This window comes from Leiobunum rupestre, chromosome 6 (genome assembly GCF_980474605.1).
Source record: "Leiobunum rupestre chromosome 6, qqLeiRupe1.1.hap1, whole genome shotgun sequence".
Classification (NCBI taxonomy): domain Eukaryota; kingdom Metazoa; phylum Arthropoda; class Arachnida; order Opiliones; family Sclerosomatidae; genus Leiobunum; species Leiobunum rupestre.
This window is the reverse complement of record NC_143389.1, coordinates 55424343-55446293: the sequence shown is the minus strand read 5'-3', so window position 1 is coordinate 55446293 and position 21951 is coordinate 55424343. Positions and strand designations below refer to the sequence as shown.

The 21951-nt window shown below is 26.7% G+C and overlaps 1 protein-coding gene and 1 long non-coding RNA gene across 3 annotated transcripts in view; one reads left to right on the top strand and one right to left on the bottom strand.

Moving 5' to 3' along the window:
* The window catches only part of Nrx-1 (Neurexin 1), a 186394-nt gene that overhangs the window by 74605 nt on the left and 89838 nt on the right, over positions 1-21951 (top strand). The gene's annotated exons all lie outside the window — the stretch shown is intronic.
* LOC149942655 (uncharacterized) lies at positions 4640-21157 on the bottom strand. Its single transcript, XR_016481409.1, has 3 exons — positions 21075-21157; positions 5098-5475; positions 4640-5023 (listed from the first exon to the last, which is right to left on the bottom strand). It is a non-coding gene; the product is annotated as an uncharacterized LOC149942655 (long non-coding RNA).

The following is a 21951-nucleotide window of genomic DNA, read 5'->3' as shown; positions in this document are numbered from 1 at the left end:
GCGATTATCCCGCCAAGAAAATTTAATTACAAATAAGCACGAAACGCGCGGTTAATTAGTCGAAGAACGAAGGGGCGGGGAGCAGATAAGAGTACTTTTTTACACCCCACTTTTCTCTCTGCACCCCCCCGTCTCCGCTTCTTCATTATCTATTATAACCCTCTTCGCTGCGAGAGAAAAAAAAGGCTTTGGAACTTACCTCTTTTCTCCTCCCTTCAACGGTAATCTACTTAGAGCGAAAGTCAAGCGAGTCCGAGATACGTGACTTTGGAAGGTAATGCCAGAGAATCATCGACTTTTGTCACGTTACACCGACTTATTATTTTCTTTTGATACATTTTGCTTTTCCTTTGCAGTTCATTTTTATTATTAGATTATTAACGCTGTTCTTCTTGATTTAAAACAAAAATACTCGTTTTTATCTCGTTTTACACTTGCTTGATTTTTGCTCTTAGGGAGCGTAATGTGCCATATGATATAAATATTTTTTTTCCGGATTTCGTCCAACACACGGGCTGGCGTTACGTATGAATTGTATTATTATTATTATTATTTTTATTACTATTATTCTTATTATTATTATGTAATTATGTAATTATTATTATTATTATGTATTTATTATTATTATTATTATGTATTTATTATTATTATGTATTTATTATTATTATGTATTTATTATTATTATTATGTATTTATTATTATTATTATGTATTTATTATTATGCTATTATTATTATTATTTTGCTATTATTATTATTATTATTATTATTATTATTATGCAATTATTATTATTATTATTATTATTATTATGCAATTATTATTATTATGCGATTAGTATTATTATTATGCAATTATTATTATTATTATTATTATTATTATGCAATTATTATTATTATGCGATTAGTATTATTATTATGCAATTATTATTATTATTATTATTATGTAATTATTAGTATTATTATCATGTAATTATTAGTATTATTATTATGTAATTATTAGTATTATTATTATGTAATTATTATTAATATTATGCAATTATTATTATTATGTATTTACTTATGATGAACCTAAATGACGTCTGGTACTTTATGATTGTTTTTGGTTAAATATCATTAACATTCTCTTTACTTTATATAACCACTTTAATTTTGTCACTATGGACATATAATCGTATAAATTGATTAGTTCATAATGAAAAGGGATAAAAAGCTAATCAAATTTTGAAGAAAGTTAAAAACTTACAAATAGCTCGTACCGATAGGTGTTCGAGCAAACAAAAAGACGTGAATCTCGGACCAAATAGATCTTCGAGTGAAAAACTTAATAAAATATCCAGAAATGTTCGGTAGAGCGGTTTCGTCCTATTTGGGACTCATCAGTACCGTGCTTGCGACTATTACACCAAAAAGAGAAACTAAGCTTAAACATTAAAAATTGCAAAACGCGTTGCAATGCAGTCCATAGGTGGTTCCTCTTAATTATAAATCGCTTAACCACAGAAACATACTTGGGGCAGTTTTATCGCGACTAACAAGATGAGGGTGAAACCACGCTACGCTCGCTCGGCGACGAACTTGTTTTCTACCCTCTATTTGGTAAGGCGATTCCGGGCAGTGTAGGGCGCTCTGTCGTGAGGGTTCTGGTTGAACCAGCTAAGAAGATATCTAATGCCAGTACCTATCCCGCGTAGCTTCTCTATTGCCATCATCGAATGCCGGACGAGGAAGAGAGAGAATAAAGATGAGAGGCAAGAAGAAGGAAAAGACGGTTCCGGAGAATAAATTACGCAAATCTGATTCCCCCCCCCCCGTTATCTTTCTTCAAATACGAAGTACAGCGGATCGCAGTTTATATTATACTATACCATCCGAGCTCCATTCAAAAATAGAGGGGGGTTACCATCCGCCCTCCCCTCCGCGGGAAGTTGAGAGTAGGCGCCGAAGCGTAGAAATTGGTAAAGTCTCCATTGATCAAACTACGACTTCACTTTCAGCCGACTTTTAAGTGGATGAAGGCGGGTTTGAACTATGGCTGCTGGAGAGAGTGCGGATCGGGCACCAACTGGCCTATTAATATTGAAAAGGAACTCCAAAAACATAGAGGGGGGTGCCTCGGAGGGGGGGGGGGGGGGTGAGCAAGGCTGGCGGAATATTTCGGGCCATCGATTTGGGAAGAAGTGGATTATGCAGAGCAGAGATTGTTTCTGTTACTCGGAGCTCCCGCCGCACACGGCCGTTTACATTTTAGCCCCCTCCCACCCTTCCTCTCTCCCGGGTTTAATATCTTCGACCTCTTTTCGCCGGCCCTTTCGTCTCTGACCCTTATTTATAGGGCAGCTTCCCCCCGTCCGTCCGTCCGTCCGTCCGTACCTGCATAATCGGTCTGTAATTTATCCGTAAACTGTGTTGGTACTTAATAGAAGTAGAATGTAGGCCACTCTAGCTGATTTAAATCAATTTTATTTAAATCTTGATTTATTTCTAGATTTAAATCAATTTCATTTAAATCTTGCTTTATTTCTAGATTTAAATCAATTTCATTTATATCTTGATTTATTTCTAGATTTAAATCAATTTCATTTAAATCTTGATTTATTTCTAGATTTAAATCAATTTCATTTAAATCTGGCTTTATTTCTAGATTTAAATCAATTTCATTTAAATCTGGCTTTATTTCTAGATTTAAATCAATTTTATTTAAATCTTGATTTATTTCTAGATTTAAATCAATTTCATTTAAATCTGGCTTTATTTCTAGATTTAAATCAATTTCATTTAAATCTGGCTTTATTTCTAGATTTAAATCAATTTTATTTAAATCTTGATTTATTTCTAGATTTAAATCAATTTCATTTAAATCTGGCTTTATTTCTAGATTTAAATCAATTTCATTTAAATCTTGCTTTATTTCTAGATTTAAATCAATTTAATTTAAATCTGGCTTTATTTCTAGATTTAAATCAATTTCATTTAAATCTGGCTTTATTTCTAGATTTAAATCAATTTTATTTAAATCTTGATTTATTTCTAGATTTAAATCAATTTCATTTAAATCTGGCTTTATTTCTAGATTTAAATCAATTTTATTTAAATCTTGATTTATTTCTAGATTTAAATCAATTTTATTTAAATCTGGCTTTATTTCTAGATTTAAATCAATTTCATTTAAATCTGGCTTTATTTCTAGATTTAAATCAATTTTATTTAAATCTGGCTTTATTTCTAGATTTAAATCAATTTCATTTAAATCTGGCTTTATTTCTAGATTTAAATCAATTTTATTTAAATCTTGATTTATTTCTAGATTTAAATCAATTTCATATAAATCTTGATTTATTTCTAGATTTAAATCAAGTTTGGCTGATTTAAATCGTGGTTTATATATAGATTTAAATCAAATAGTCAATCAGGATGAATTTAAATCAAATAGGTACTCAGGGTTGGTTGATTTAAATCAAATAGTCAATCAAGGTTAATTTAAATCAAATAGGTACTCAAGGTTGGTTGATTTAAATCAATGGCTACTCATGGCTGGCTGATTTAAATCCATTTTATTTAAATCGTGGTTTATATTGGGAATTAAATCAAATAGTCAATCAGGGTTAATTTAAATCAAATAGACATTCAGGATTGTTTGATTTAAATCAAATAGACACTCAGGGTTGTTTGATTTAAATAAAATAGACACTCGGGGTTTGTTTGTTTTAAATCAAATATACACTCGGGGTTTGTTTGTTTTAAATCAAATATACACTCAGGGTTTGTTTGTTTTAAATCAAATATACACTCAGGGTTTGTTTGTTTTAAATCAAATAGACACTCAGGGTTTGTTTAATTTAAATCAAATAGACACTCAGGGTTTGTTTAATTTAAATCAAATAGACACTCAGGGTTGTTTGATTTAAATCCAATAGCCATTCAGGGTTGGTTGATTTAAGTCAAATAGACACTCAGTGTTGGTTGATTTAAGTCAAATAGACACTCAGGGTTGGTTGATGTAAATCAATTTACGTTAAATTTTAAATAAAAATATTAAAAAAAATCATAAATTTTAATCTATAGTGTATTTTAATAGAGTATTTAAAAATGACAAGAAAATAGGTCTTCACAACAAATCAAAAACAAAGCAAATCTGATCAAATTAAAATATTAAATAGTAATTATACTTTAATGAGGTTTCTATTAATTTTAGTTTGTATGACCAATAGAAGCCAAGTATTCATTGGTTAAAATGGAAAAAAACCTTAATTGATAAAAAATCAATAAAATCTGGAAAATACTATTTTAACAAAGAAAATTTATTTAACAATTTTTAAAAGAGATAACTCTGGAGCATATGGGGTTGCACTATAAAGAGAAAGTTAACTCTCAAACAAAATTCGGTCATCTGCTTTTAAAACGAATAAAAATAATTCCAAAAAATCTGTTCAAGCGTATGAAATTAGGTACAATCTTTGTTTATGCTAAATATGCAATCAGTTAAGTAATCACTTAAGTACAGTCAATGTTTCGGTCTCGTAGACAGCCAGTGATTTCAATCTTCAGAAACTACCTTTACCTATACTCTGATAAAGATAACAATGTATTATTGATATCAATTAAGCGGGGAACAGTTGAGATGGTTTATTTGTGTGGGCTTTTTGTTGGCTGTCCATTTAAACAATTCATTGATTGAATTGATCGGTGTACTCCGATACCAGATGGAACCGGTAACGTATGGCCCCCGCGGTTTATCGTTTATACATATCGTCTTTTGTCTTTCGTTCATAATTTAGTAAGGAAACATCATTAGGATTTTTAACGTTTAACGTCGCGGTCTTTATAACATTGCGGATCTGTTTCTGTAGTAACTCTGTTGGTACTGGTATCTTCCCAGGCGCCACCCATTAGTACGGAGCGGGCTAAAACGATTTAGCCGGTTTCTTATCAGCGCCCTCTACGAAGCAACCCGTTGACTAATGGGCAACGATTTATTATTAGCGGATGTAACAGCGTGGCTCCCTCTACCGAACGGTGGCTGTACTTCTAAAAATTTATATAAACTATTACGACGCCCTAGAAGTAGAAAGTAGATAAGTTTGAGACTAGGGACATCTTACAAATTGGCGGAGAAGGGCCCTGATTGGTGGCTTCCATTCCGAGTGACGTCATTAGCGGACGCGCTCTTAAAACCTTTCGGAAATTACTCTTTCTATTTTGCCAGAATCGAACGGATCGTTTTCACCGACATATTCCTCCAAAAATGTACATAATGCCTTTACGCCTTGTATTTCGAGATAGGTAGGCTGTGTCAGATTTCTTGAGCGTTATTTTCTCTTCTTTTTTTCCTGAAATTTCTACGTTTAGCAACGTGCTCATTTTGGCTACTTGTCGTAACTAACCGGCTTGCGTGTTATACTAGTTTAACCAGCTAATCGTTGATAATGACGTTGCGGTGTTATTAGTTGGTTTATTCGGCTCGCGTTAAACTAGGTTGCCTGGTAGAAAATATAGAAAGGGAATCGAAACTTTAGTTTTGTCATGGTTTTAAAATGTATCTCGGGGCTCAAATGCTGAAAGAGAGCTTTAAGATCTTACGGTAGCCAATCTAGAGCTAAGTGCCTATAGTAAAAAACTCCCTCCCCACTGGTTAGAGCGATTTTCCGTCAAGTTCTTCGGTTTCTCCTTTCCATAAAAACTTGTTGAGGTTATCGGTAATAGCATAAGTAACATATATAAAATCGGTAATAGCATAAGTAACATATATAAAATCGGTAATAGCATAAGTAACATATATAAAATCGGTAATAGCATAAGTAACATATATAAAATCGGTAATAGCATAAGTAACATATATAAAATCGGTAATAGCATAAGTAACATATATAAAATCGGTAATAGCATAAGTAACATATATAAAATCGGTAATAGCATAAGTAACATATATAAAATCGGTAATAGCATAAGTAACATATATAAAATCGGTAATAGCATAAGTAACATATATAAAATCGGTAATAGCATAAGTAACATATATAAAATCGGTAATAGCATAAGTAACATATATAAAATCGGTAATAGCATAAGTAACATATATAAAATCGGTAATAGCATAAGTAACATATATAAAATCGGTAATAGCATAAGTAACATATATAAAATCGGTAATAGCATAAGTAACATATATAAAATCGGTAATAGCATAAGTAACATATATAAAATCGGTAATAGCATAAGTAACATATATAAAATCGGTAATAGCATAAGTAACATATATAAAATCGGTAATAGCATAAGTAACATATATAAAATCGGTAATAGCATAAGTAACATATATAAAATCGGTAATAGCATAAGTAACATATATAAAATCGGTAATAGCATAAGTAACATATATAAAATCGGTAATAGCATAAGTAACATATATAAAATCGGTAATAGCATAAGTAACATATATAAAATCGGTAATAGCATAAGTAACATATATAAAATCGGTAATAGCATAAGTAACATATATAAAATCGGTAATAGCATAAGTAACATATATAAAATCGGTAATAGCATAAGTAACATATATAAAATCGGTAATAGCATAAGTAACATATATAAAATCGGTAATAGCATAAGTAACATATATAAAATCGGTAATAGCATAAGTAACATATATAAAATCGGTAATAGCATAAGTAACATATATAAAATCGGTAATAGCATAAGTAACATATATAAAATCGGTAATAGCATAAGTAACATATATAAAATCGGTAATAGCATAAGTAACATATATAAAATCGGTAATAGCATAAGTAACATATATAAAATCGGTAATAGCATAAGTAACATATATAAAATCGGTAATAGCATAAGTAACATATATAAAATCGGTAATAGCATAAGTAACATATATAAAATCGGTAATAGCATAAGTAACATATATAAAATCGGTAATAGCATAAGTAACATATATAAAATCGGTAATAGCATAAGTAACATATATAAAATCGGTAATAGCATAAGTAACATATATAAAATCGGTAATAGCATAAGTAACATATATAAAATCGGTAATAGCATAAGTAACATATATAAAATCGGTAATAGCATAAGTAACATATATAAAATCGGTAATAGCATAAGTAACATATATAAAATCGGTAATAGCATAAGTAACATATATAAAATCGGTAATAGCATAAGTAACATATATAAAATCGGTAATAGCATAAGTAACATATATAAAATCGGTAATAGCATAAGTAACATATATAAAATCGGTAATAGCATAAGTAACATATATAAAATCGGTAATAGCATAAGTAACATATATAAAATCGGTAATAGCATAAGTAACATATATAAAATCGGTAATAGCATAAGTAACATATATAAAATCGGTAATAGCATAAGTAACATATATAAAATCGGTAATAGCATAAGTAACATATATAAAATCGGTAATAGCATAAGTAACATATATAAAATCGGTAATAGCATAAGTAACATATATAAAATCGGTAATAGCATAAGTAACATATATAAAATCGGTAATAGCATAAGTAACATATATAAAATCGGTAATAGCATAAGTAACATATATAAAATCGGTAATAGCATAAGTAACATATATAAAATCGGTAATAGCATAAGTAACATATATAAAATCGGTAATAGCATAAGTAACATATATAAAATCGGTAATAGCATAAGTAACATATATAAAATCGGTAATAGCATAAGTAACATATATAAAATCGGTAATAGCATAAGTAACATATATAAAATCGGTAATAGCATAAGTAACATATATAAAATCGGTAATAGCATAAGTAACATATATAAAATCGGTAATAGCATAAGTAACATATATAAAATCGGTAATAGCATAAGTAACATATATAAAATCGGTAATAGCATAAGTAACATATATAAAATCGGTAATAGCATAAGTAACATATATAAAATCGGTAATAGCATAAGTAACATATATAAAATCGGTAATAGCATAAGTAACATATATAAAATCGGTAATAGCATAAGTAACATATATAAAATCGGTAATAGCATAAGTAACATATATAAAATCGGTAATAGCATAAGTAACATATATAAAATCGGTAATAGCATAAGTAACATATATAAAATCGGTAATAGCATAAGTAACATATATAAAATCGGTAATAGCATAAGTAACATATATAAAATCGGTAATAGCATAAGTAACATATATAAAATCGGTAATAGCATAAGTAACATATATAAAATCGGTAATAGCATAAGTAACATATATAAAATCGGTAATAGCATAAGTAACATATATAAAATCGGTAATAGCATAAGTAACATATATAAAATCGGTAATAGCATAAGTAACATATATAAAATCGGTAATAGCATAAGTAACATATATAAAATCGGTAATAGCATAAGTAACATATATAAAATCGGTAATAGCATAAGTAACATATATAAAATCGGTAATAGCATAAGTAACATATATAAAATCGGTAATAGCATAAGTAACATATATAAAATCGGTAATAGCATAAGTAACATATATAAAATCGGTAATAGCATAAGTAACATATATAAAATCGGTAATAGCATAAGTAACATATATAAAATCGGTAATAGCATAAGTAACATATATAAAATCGGTAATAGCATAAGTAACATATATAAAATCGGTAATAGCATAAGTAACATATATAAAATCGGTAATAGCATAAGTAACATATATAAAATCGGTAATAGCATAAGTAACATATATAAAATCGGTAATAGCATAAGTAACATATATAAAATCGGTAATAGCATAAGTAACATATATAAAATCGGTAATAGCATAAGTAACATATATAAAATCGGTAATAGCATAAGTAACATATATAAAATCGGTAATAGCATAAGTAACATATATAAAATCGGTAATAGCATAAGTAACATATATAAAATCGGTAATAGCATAAGTAACATATATAAAATCGGTAATAGCATAAGTAACATATATAAAATCGGTAATAGCATAAGTAACATATATAAAATCGGTAATAGCATAAGTAACATATATAAAATCGGTAATAGCATAAGTAACATATATAAAATCGGTAATAGCATAAGTAACATATATAAAATCGGTAATAGCATAAGTAACATATATAAAATCGGTAATAGCATAAGTAACATATATAAAATCGGTAATAGCATAAGTAACATATATAAAATCGGTAATAGCATAAGTAACATATATAAAATCGGTAATAGCATAAGTAACATATATAAAATCGGTAATAGCATAAGTAACATATATAAAATCGGTAATAGCATAAGTAACATATATAAAATCGGTAATAGCATAAGTAACATATATAAAATCGGTAATAGCATAAGTAACATATATAAAATCGGTAATAGCATAAGTAACATATATAAAATCGGTAATAGCATAAGTAACATATATAAAATCGGTAATAGCATAAGTAACATATATAAAATCGGTAATAGCATAAGTAACATATATAAAATCGGTAATAGCATAAGTAACATATATAAAATCGGTAATAGCATAAGTAACATATATAAAATCGGTAATAGCATAAGTAACATATATAAAATCGGTAATAGCATAAGTAACATATATAAAATCGGTAATAGCATAAGTAACATATATAAAATCGGTAATAGCATAAGTAACATATATAAAATCGGTAATAGCATAAGTAACATATATAAAATCGGTAATAGCATAAGTAACATATATAAAATCGGTAATAGCATAAGTAACATATATAAAATCGGTAATAGCATAAGTAACATATATAAAATCGGTAATAGCATAAGTAACATATATAAAATCGGTAATAGCATAAGTAACATATATAAAATCGGTAATAGCATAAGTAACATATATAAAATCGGTAATAGCATAAGTAACATATATAAAATCGGTAATAGCATAAGTAACATATATAAAATCGGTAATAGCATAAGTAACATATATAAAATCGGTAATAGCATAAGTAACATATATAAAATCGGTAATAGCATAAGTAACATATATAAAATCGGTAATAGCATAAGTAACATATATAAAATCGGTAATAGCATAAGTAACATATATAAAATCGGTAATAGCATAAGTAACATATATAAAATCGGTAATAGCATAAGTAACATATATAAAATCGGTAATAGCATAAGTAACATATATAAAATCGGTAATAGCATAAGTAACATATATAAAATCGGTAATAGCATAAGTAACATATATAAAATCGGTAATAGCATAAGTAACATATATAAAATCGGTAATAGCATAAGTAACATATATAAAATCGGTAATAGCATAAGTAACATATATAAAATCGGTAATAGCATAAGTAACATATATAAAATCGGTAATAGCATAAGTAACATATATAAAATCGGTAATAGCATAAGTAACATATATAAAATCGGTAATAGCATAAGTAACATATATAAAATCGGTAATAGCATAAGTAACATATATAAAATCGGTAATAGCATAAGTAACATATATAAAATCGGTAATAGCATAAGTAACATATATAAAATCGGTAATAGCATAAGTAACATATATAAAATCGGTAATAGCATAAGTAACATATATAAAATCGGTAATAGCATAAGTAACATATATAAAATCGGTAATAGCATAAGTAACATATATAAAATCGGTAATAGCATAAGTAACATATATAAAATCGGTAATAGCATAAGTAACATATATAAAATCGGTAATAGCATAAGTAACATATATAAAATCGGTAATAGCATAAGTAACATATATAAAATCGGTAATAGCATAAGTAACATATATAAAATCGGTAATAGCATAAGTAACATATATAAAATCGGTAATAGCATAAGTAACATATATAAAATCGGTAATAGCATAAGTAACATATATAAAATCGGTAATAGCATAAGTAACATATATAAAATCGGTAATAGCATAAGTAACATATATAAAATCGGTAATAGCATAAGTAACATATATAAAATCGGTAATAGCATAAGTAACATATATAAAATCGGTAATAGCATAAGTAACATATATAAAATCGGTAATAGCATAAGTAACATATATAAAATCGGTAATAGCATAAGTAACATATATAAAATCGGTAATAGCATAAGTAACATATATAAAATCGGTAATAGCATAAGTAACATATATAAAATCGGTAATAGCATAAGTAACATATATAAAATCGGTAATAGCATAAGTAACATATATAAAATCGGTAATAGCATAAGTAACATATATAAAATCGGTAATAGCATAAGTAACATATATAAAATCGGTAATAGCATAAGTAACATATATAAAATCGGTAATAGCATAAGTAACATATATAAAATCGGTAATAGCATAAGTAACATATATAAAATCGGTAATAGCATAAGTAACATATATAAAATCGGTAATAGCATAAGTAACATATATAAAATCGGTAATAGCATAAGTAACATATATAAAATCGGTAATAGCATAAGTAACATATATAAAATCGGTAATAGCATAAGTAACATATATAAAATCGGTAATAGCATAAGTAACATATATAAAATCGGTAATAGCATAAGTAACATATATAAAATCGGTAATAGCATAAGTAACATATATAAAATCGGTAATAGCATAAGTAACATATATAAAATCGGTAATAGCATAAGTAACATATATAAAATCGGTAATAGCATAAGTAACATATATAAAATCGGTAATAGCATAAGTAACATATATAAAATCGGTAATAGCATAAGTAACATATATAAAATCGGTAATAGCATAAGTAACATATATAAAATCGGTAATAGCATAAGTAACATATATAAAATCGGTAATAGCATAAGTAACATATATAAAATCGGTAATAGCATAAGTAACATATATAAAATCGGTAATAGCATAAGTAACATATATAAAATCGGTAATAGCATAAGTAACATATATAAAATCGGTAATAGCATAAGTAACATATATAAAATCGGTAATAGCATAAGTAACATATATAAAATCGGTAATAGCATAAGTAACATATATAAAATCGGTAATAGCATAAGTAACATATATAAAATCGGTAATAGCATAAGTAACATATATAAAATCGGTAATAGCATAAGTAACATATATAAAATCGGTAATAGCATAAGTAACATATATAAAATCGGTAATAGCATAAGTAACATATATAAAATCGGTAATAGCATAAGTAACATATATAAAATCGGTAATAGCATAAGTAACATATATAAAATCGGTAATAGCATAAGTAACATATATAAAATCGGTAATAGCATAAGTAACATATATAAAATCGGTAATAGCATAAGTAACATATATAAAATCGGTAATAGCATAAGTAACATATATAAAATCGGTAATAGCATAAGTAACATATATAAAATCGGTAATAGCATAAGTAACATATATAAAATCGGTAATAGCATAAGTAACATATATAAAATCGGTAATAGCATAAGTAACATATATAAAATCGGTAATAGCATAAGTAACATATATAAAATCGGTAATAGCATAAGTAACATATATAAAATCGGTAATAGCATAAGTAACATATATAAAATCGGTAATAGCATAAGTAACATATATAAAATCGGTAATAGCATAAGTAACATATATAAAATCGGTAATAGCATAAGTAACATATATAAAATCGGTAATAGCATAAGTAACATATATAAAATCGGTAATAGCATAAGTAACATATATAAAATCGGTAATAGCATAAGTAACATATATAAAATCGGTAATAGCATAAGTAACATATATAAAATCGGTAATAGCATAAGTAACATATATAAAATCGGTAATAGCATAAGTAACATATATAAAATCGGTAATAGCATAAGTAACATATATAAAATCGGTAATAGCATAAGTAACATATATAAAATCGGTAATAGCATAAGTAACATATATAAAATCGGTAATAGCATAAGTAACATATATAAAATCGGTAATAGCATAAGTAACATATATAAAATCTGTAATAGCATAAGTAACATATATAAAATCGGTAATAGCATAAGTAACATATATAAAATCGGTAATAGCATAAGTAACATATATAAAATCGGTAATAGCATAAGTAACATATATAAAATCGGTAATAGCATAAGTAACATATATAAAATCGGTAATAGCATAAGTAACATATATAAAATCGGTAATAGCATAAGTAACATATATAAAATCGGTAATAGCATAAGTAACATATATAAAATCGGTAATAGCATAAGTAACATATATAAAATCGGTAATAGCATAAGTAACATATATAAAATCGGTAATAGCATAAGTAACATATATAAAATCGGTAATAGCATAAGTAACATATATAAAATCGGTAATAGCATAAGTAACATATATAAAATCGGTAATAGCATAAGTAACATATATAAAATCGGTAATAGCATAAGTAACATATATAAAATCGGTAATAGCATAAGTAACATATATAAAATCGGTAATAGCATAAGTAACATATATAAAATCGGTAATAGCATAAGTAACATATATAAAATCGGTAATAGCATAAGTAACATATATAAAATCTGTAATAGCATAAGTAACATATATAAAATCGGTAATAGCATAAGTAACATATATAAAATCGGTAATAGCATAAGTAACATATATAAAATCGGTAATAGCATAAGTAACATATATAAAATCGGTAATAGCATAAGTAACATATATAAAATCGGTAATAGCATAAGTAACATATATAAAATCGGTAATAGCATAAGTAACATATATAAAATCGGTAATAGCATAAGTAACATATATAAAATCGGTAATAGCATAAGTAACATATATAAAATCGGTAATAGCATAAGTAACATATATAAAATCGGTAATAGCATAAGTAACATATATAAAATCGGTAATAGCATAAGTAACATATATAAAATCGGTAATAGCATAAGTAACATATATAAAATCGGTAATAGCATAAGTAACATATATAAAATCGGTAATAGCATAAGTAACATATATAAAATCGGTAATAGCATAAGTAACATATATAAAATCGGTAATAGCATAAGTAACATATATAAAATCGGTAATAGCATAAGTAACATATATAAAATCGGTAATAGCATAAGTAACATATATAAAATCGGTAATAGCATAAGTAACATATATAAAATCGGTAATAGCATAAGTAACATATATAAAATCGGTAATAGCATAAGTAACATATATAAAATCGGTAATAGCATAAGTAACATATATAAAATCGGTAATAGCATAAGTAACATATATAAAATCGGTAATAGCATAAGTAACATATATAAAATCGGTAATAGCATAAGTAACATATATAAAATCGGTAATAGCATAAGTAACATATATAAAATCGGTAATAGCATAAGTAACATATATAAAATCGGTAATAGCATAAGTAACATATATAAAATCGGTAATAGCATAAGTAACATATATAAAATCGGTAATAGCATAAGTAACATATATAAAATCGGTAATAGCATAAGTAACATATATAAAATCGGTAATAGCATAAGTAACATATATAAAATCGGTAATAGCATAAGTAACATATATAAAATCGGTAATAGCATAAGTAACATATATAAAATCGGTAATAGCATAAGTAACATATATAAAATCGGTAATAGCATAAGTAACATATATAAAATCTGTAATAGCATAAGTAACATATATAAAATCGGTAATAGCATAAGTAACATATATAAAATCGGTAATAGCATAAGTAACATATATAAAATCGGTAATAGCATAAGTAACATATATAAAATCGGTAATAGCATAAGTAACATATATAAAATCGGTAATAGCATAAGTAACATATATAAAATCGGTAATAGCATAAGTAACATATATAAAATCGGTAATAGCATAAGTAACATATATAAAATCGGTAATAGCATAAGTAACATATATAAAATCGGTAATAGCATAAGTAACATATATAAAATCGGTAATAGCATAAGTAACATATATAAAATCTGTAATAGCATAAGTAACATATATAAAATCGGTAATAGCATAAGTAACATATATAAAATCGGTAATAGCATAAGTAACATATATAAAATCGGTAATAGCATAAGTAACATATATAAAATCGGTAATAGCATAAGTAACATATATAAAATCGGTAATAGCATAAGTAACATATATAAAATCGGTAATAGCATAAGTAACATATATAAAATCGGTAATAGCATAAGTAACATATATAAAATCGGTAATAGCATAAGTAACATATATAAAATCGGTAATAGCATAAGTAACATATATAAAATCGGTAATAGCATAAGTAACATATATAAAATCGGTAATAGCATAAGTAACATATATAAAATCGGTAATAGCATAAGTAACATATATAAAATCGGTAATAGCATAAGTAACATATATAAAATCGGTAATAGCATAAGTAACATATATAAAATCGGTAATAGCATAAGTAACATATATAAAATCGGTAATAGCATAAGTAACATATATAAAATCGGTAATAGCATAAGTAACATATATAAAATCGGTAATAGCATAAGTAACATATATAAAATCGGTAATAGCATAAGTAACATATATAAAATCGGTAATAGCATAAGTAACATATATAAAATCGGTAATAGCATAAGTAACATATATAAAATCGGTAATAGCATAAGTAACATATATAAAATCGGTAATAGCATAAGTAACATATATAAAATCGGTAATAGCATAAGTAACATATATAAAATCGGTAATAGCATAAGTAACATATATAAAATCGGTAATAGCATAAGTAACATATATAAAATCGGTAATAGCATAAGTAACATATATAAAATCGGTAATAGCATAAGTAACATATATAAAATCGGTAATAGCATAAGTAACATATATAAAATCGGTAATAGCATAAGTAACATATATAAAATCGGTAATAGCATAAGTAACATATATAAAATCGGTAATAGCATAAGTAACATATATAAAATCGGTAATAGCATAAGTAACATATATAAAATCGGTAATAGCATAAGTAACATATATAAAATCGGTAATAGCATAAGTAACATATATAAAATCGGTAATAGCATAAGTAACATATATAAAATCGGTAATAGCATAAGTAACATATATAAAATCGGTAATAGCATAAGTAACATATATAAAATCGGTAATAGCATAAGTAACATATATAAAATCGGTAATAGCATAAGTAACATATATAAAATCGGTAATAGCATAAGTAACATATATAAAATCGGTAATAGCATAAGTAACATATATAAAATCGGTAATAGCATAAGTAACATATATAAAATCGGTAATAGCATAAGTAACATATATAAAATCGGTAATAGCATAAGTAACATATATAAAATCGGTAATAGCATAAGTAACATATATAAAATCGGTAATAGCATAAGTAACATATATAAAATCGGTAATAGCATAAGTAACATATATAAAATCGGTAATAGCATAAGTAACATATATAAAATCGGTAATAGCATAAGTAACATATATAAAATCGGTAATAGCATAAGTAACATATATAAAATCGGTAATAGCATAAGTAACATATATAAAATCGGTAATAGCATAAGTAACATATATAAAATCGGTAATAGCATAAGTAACATATATAAAATCGGTAATAGCATAAGTAACATATATAAAATCGGTAATAGCATAAGTAACATATATAAAATCGGTAATAGCATAAGTAACATATATAAAATCGGTAATAGCATAAGTAACATATATAAAATCGGTAATAGCATAAGTAACATATATAAAATCGGTAATAGCATAAGTAACATATATAAAATCGGTAATAGCATAAGTAACATATATAAAATCGGTAATAGCATAAGTAACATATATAAAATCGGTAATAGCATAAGTAACATATATAAAATCGGTAATAGCATAAGTAACATATATAAAATCGGTAATAGCATAAGTAACATATATAAAATCGGTAATAGCATAAGTAACATATATAAAATCGGTAATAGCATAAGTAACATATATAAAATCGGTAATAGCATAAGTAACATATATAAAATCGGTAATAGCATAAGTAACATATATAAAATCGGTAATAGCATAAGTAACATATATAAAATCGGTAATAGCATAAGTAACATATATAAAATCGGTAATAGCATAAGTAACATATATAAAATCGGTAATAGCATAAGTAACATATATAAAATCGGTAATAGCATAAGTAACATATATAAAATCGGTAATAGCATAAGTAACATATATAAAATCGGTAATAGCATAAGTAACATATATAAAATCGGTAATAGCATAAGTAACATATATAAAATCGGTAATAGCATAAGTAACATATATAAAATCGGTAATAGCATAAGTAACATATATAAAATCGGTAATAGCATAAGTAACATATATAAAATCGGTAATAGCATAAGTAACATATATAAAATCGGTAATAGCATAAGTAACATATATAAAATCGGTAATAGCATAAGTAACATATATAAAATCGGTAATAGCATAAGTAACATATATAAAATCGGTAATAGCATAAGTAACATATATAAAATCGGTAATAGCATAAGTAACATATATAAAATCGGTAATAGCATAAGTAACATATATAAAATCGGTAATAGCATAAGTAACATATATAAAATCGGTAATAGCATAAGTAACATATATAAAATCGGTAATAGCATAAGTAACATATATAAAATCGGTAATAGCATAAGTAACATATATAAAATCGGTAATAGCATAAGTAACATATATAAAATCGGTAATAGCATAAGTAACATATATAAAATCGGTAATAGCATAAGTAACATATATAAAATCGGTAATAGCATAAGTAACATATATAAAATCGGTAATAGCATAAGTAACATATATAAAATCGGTAATAGCATAAGTAACATATATAAAATCGGTAATAGCATAAGTAACATATATAAAATCGGTAATAGCATAAGTAACATATATAAAATCGGTAATAGCATAAGTAACATATATAAAATCGGTAATAGCATAAGTAACATATATAAAATCGGTAATAGCATAAGTAACATATATAAAATCGGTAATAGCATAAGTAACATATATAAAATCGGTAATAGCATAAGTAACATATATAAAATCGGTAATAGCATAAGTAACATATATAAAATCGGTAATAGCATAAGTAACATATATAAAATCGGTAATAGCATAAGTAACATATATAAAATCGGTAATAGCATAAGTAACATATATAAAATCGGTAATAGCATAAGTAACATATATAAAATCGGTAATAGCATAAGTAACATATATAAAATCGGTAATAGCATAAGTAACATATATAAAATCGGTAATAGCATAAGTAACATATATAAAATCGGTAATAGCATAAGTAACATATATAAAATCGGTAATAGCATAAGTAACATATATAAAATCGGTAATAGCATAAGTAACATATATAAAATCGGTAATAGCATAAGTAACATATATAAAATCGGTAATAGCATAAGTAACATATATAAAATCGGTAATAGCATAAGTAACATATATAAAATCGGTAATAGCATAAGTAACATATATAAAATCGGTAATAGCATAAGTAACATATATAAAATCGGTAATAGCATAAGTAACATATATAAAATCGGTAATAGCATAAGTAACATATATAAAATCGGTAATAGCATAAGTAACATATATAAAATCGGTAATAGCATAAGTAACATATATAAAATCGGTAATAGCATAAGTAACATATATAAAATCGGTAATAGCATAAGTAACATATATAAAATCGGTAATAGCATAAGTAACATATATAAAATCGGTAATAGCATAAGTAACATATATAAAATCGGTAATAGCATAAGTAACATATATAAAATCGGTAATAGCATAAGTAACATATATAAAATCGGTAATAGCATAAGTAACATATATAAAATCGGTAATAGCATAAGTAACATATATAAAATCGGTAATAGCATAAGTAACATATATAAAATCGGTAATAGCATAAGTAACATATATAAAATCGGTAATAGCATAAGTAACATATATAAAATCGGTAATAGCATAAGTAACATATATAAAATCGGTAATAGCATAAGTAACATATATAAAATCGGTAATAGCATAAGTAACATATATAAAATCGGTAATAGCATAAGTAACATATATAAAATCGGTAATAGCATAAGTAACATATATAAAATCGGTAATAGCATAAGTAACATATATAAAATCGGTAATAGCATAAGTAACATATATAAAATCGGTAATAGCATAAGTAACATATATAAAATCGGTAATAGCATAAGTAACATATATAAAATCGGTAATAGCATAAGTAACATATATAAAATCGGTAATAGCATAAGTAACATATATAAAATCGGTAATAGCATAAGTAACATATATAAAATCGGTAATAGCATAAGTAACATATATAAAATCGGTAATAGCATAAGTAACATATATAAAATCGGTAATAGCATAAGTAACATATATAAAATCGGTAATAGCATAAGTAACATATATAAAATCGGTAATAGCATAAGTAACATATATAAAATCGGTAATAGCATAAGTAACATATATAAAATCGGTAATAGCATAAGTAACATATATAAAATCGGTAATAGCATAAGTAACATATATAAAATCGGTAATAGCATAAGTAACATATATAAAATCGGTAATAGCATAAGTAACATATATAAAATCGGTAATAGCATAAGTAACATATATAAAATCGGTAATAGCATAAGTAACATATATAAAATCTGTAATAGCATAAGTAACATATATAAAATCTGTAATAGCATAAGTAACATATATAAAATCTGTAATAGCATAAGTAACATATATAAAATCGGTAATAGCATAAGTAACATATATAAAAATAAGTATGACAATTATAACCAAACTGATTTTCATAGTGATTGCGTAATCCAGATGTTTTCTCAGCACAGAGCCTTCTAGTGTCTAAAAAATGCGAGACTTCGGCTAAGCCGAAATATCTGGTTTCCGCTAGATAGGTGGAATATTAGGCTAAAATGATAAAAATTAAAATAGTTTTTATCGGCGTCACGAGCTCATGTTTTCTTATCGCGCATGATTCGCACGTGGGCTTCAAAACAAAGCCAAAGCCAATCGCGATTCCAGAACGTGCTCTCCGATATTAGGCTTAAATTTTTATCAAAACGTAGTCATCCAAAACGGTATGTCACGAGTCCAAGTCACAGCTTGAAGAGAGTATCAGTGCCAAAAAAGGTTTGGTTAGAAAATTAGCATTAAAGCAATAGAAAGTGTCATACTTCTTGTTATTATGTTACTTATGGTAATAGTAAGTAAAATAGCTTTTGGCTTGACTGGCACCACTCTCCCACGCATTTTAACCTGGCCACCCGATTTAAAGGCATTAAAAGTCGCTGGATGACTTGGTGTCTAGCTGATTATTAGTATTATTATTACCCCGAGACAATAATTCGGTGGAATTGATATTTATCTTCTATATTTGACCCTAAAGACCGCAGTGGCGTACTAAGGGGGGGGCGGACGGGGCGTGTATTGAGAGAGGCGGTAAAGAGCCGTAAACAAAGGATCCGCCCTGGGCGGTGCAAAGGCTCCTAGCAATGCCACTGAGCGAGCCACCACTCAATGAACGAATATCAGTCACCTGGACCGCGTCAAAATTCTAAGGAATTCTTCTCTTGAGAAGAGTTCTTCAATATAATTTTTCTCTCCGTAAGAACTCCCTAAACAGCGTTAAATGTAAAAAGATTCTTCTAAAGATGGCGGCTTACGATAATCCCACGAACGTTGTAAACTAAGTCTTTGACAATTAATATTATTTTTACACAATTTCACGACAATTTATAACGGAAGAAAACATTTGATTTATCATTTAAAAGGAAGATTTCATCGGAAATTAACTAACCATTCATTTTCGTCCACAAAAATGTCATACTGTTTATTTTTTTCAGCATCACGTATAAACTGACTAGAATATTATCTGCTATTTTTATTTATAATTACCACCCCTCTTTGACCAAGTGAAAATGCTTGGAGACCACAGAACTCGTGAGAAGAGATTACGTCAACTCCGGTGTGAAGGACCGTCATAATTTAGAGATGCGAAAATTCTCACTATTAAGGAAAGAATAGATCTTAAAAGAAATTGATTTGAAAATCTTCATCGGTTCATTGTGTAAATTGGCGCGTGCTTGCTCGGAAGGGATAATCTTATTGGCCAAGACAAATGCAGATAAATATTGCTAAGCCCACGTGATTCTATTTTATTATCAGAATAAATAATTACACGTGCGACGAAAAAATGGGCGATATCATCGAGATTCACGCGTTTTTAATTTAAAAACCCTTAATTTTGACGGTTTTTATTTTGGAGCGAATAATTTATTTTAGCGTCTATAATGAAGTATAATTAAGTTTTTTTCTGTCAGAATAATATTAAGAATAGGTGTGGATTTTCTAGTATTTTAATGAGACAAAAAAAATCTAGATGAAATTTGACACTGATTTGTGAAGAAAAAATGGGTTTTTTAAATAATATCACAAGAAGTTAAAGTTTTTTAATAATTAATGAAATGCAAATTGCAATTCTTTTGCTTAATCTGTTGAAAATTATAAAAAGCGGCCTTTGCAAGAGGACAAACGGAAATGTGTTACATATTTTCAAATGCCTTCTTGCGATATGCCTTACTTCTCATAAATAACAATCCTAAAAATCTTATAGCACAGATGGAAATTAAAATTTTGAGTTTTTTGGACTCATTTACAGTTTCTCGGTAGATTTACAGTTTCTCGGTAGATCTAGCTACGTTCAAAATTTAATTCAAATCGTTGAACTTTGATTAGTCCTACGGCGATGGCAAACATTTATCCATCTGAGTCG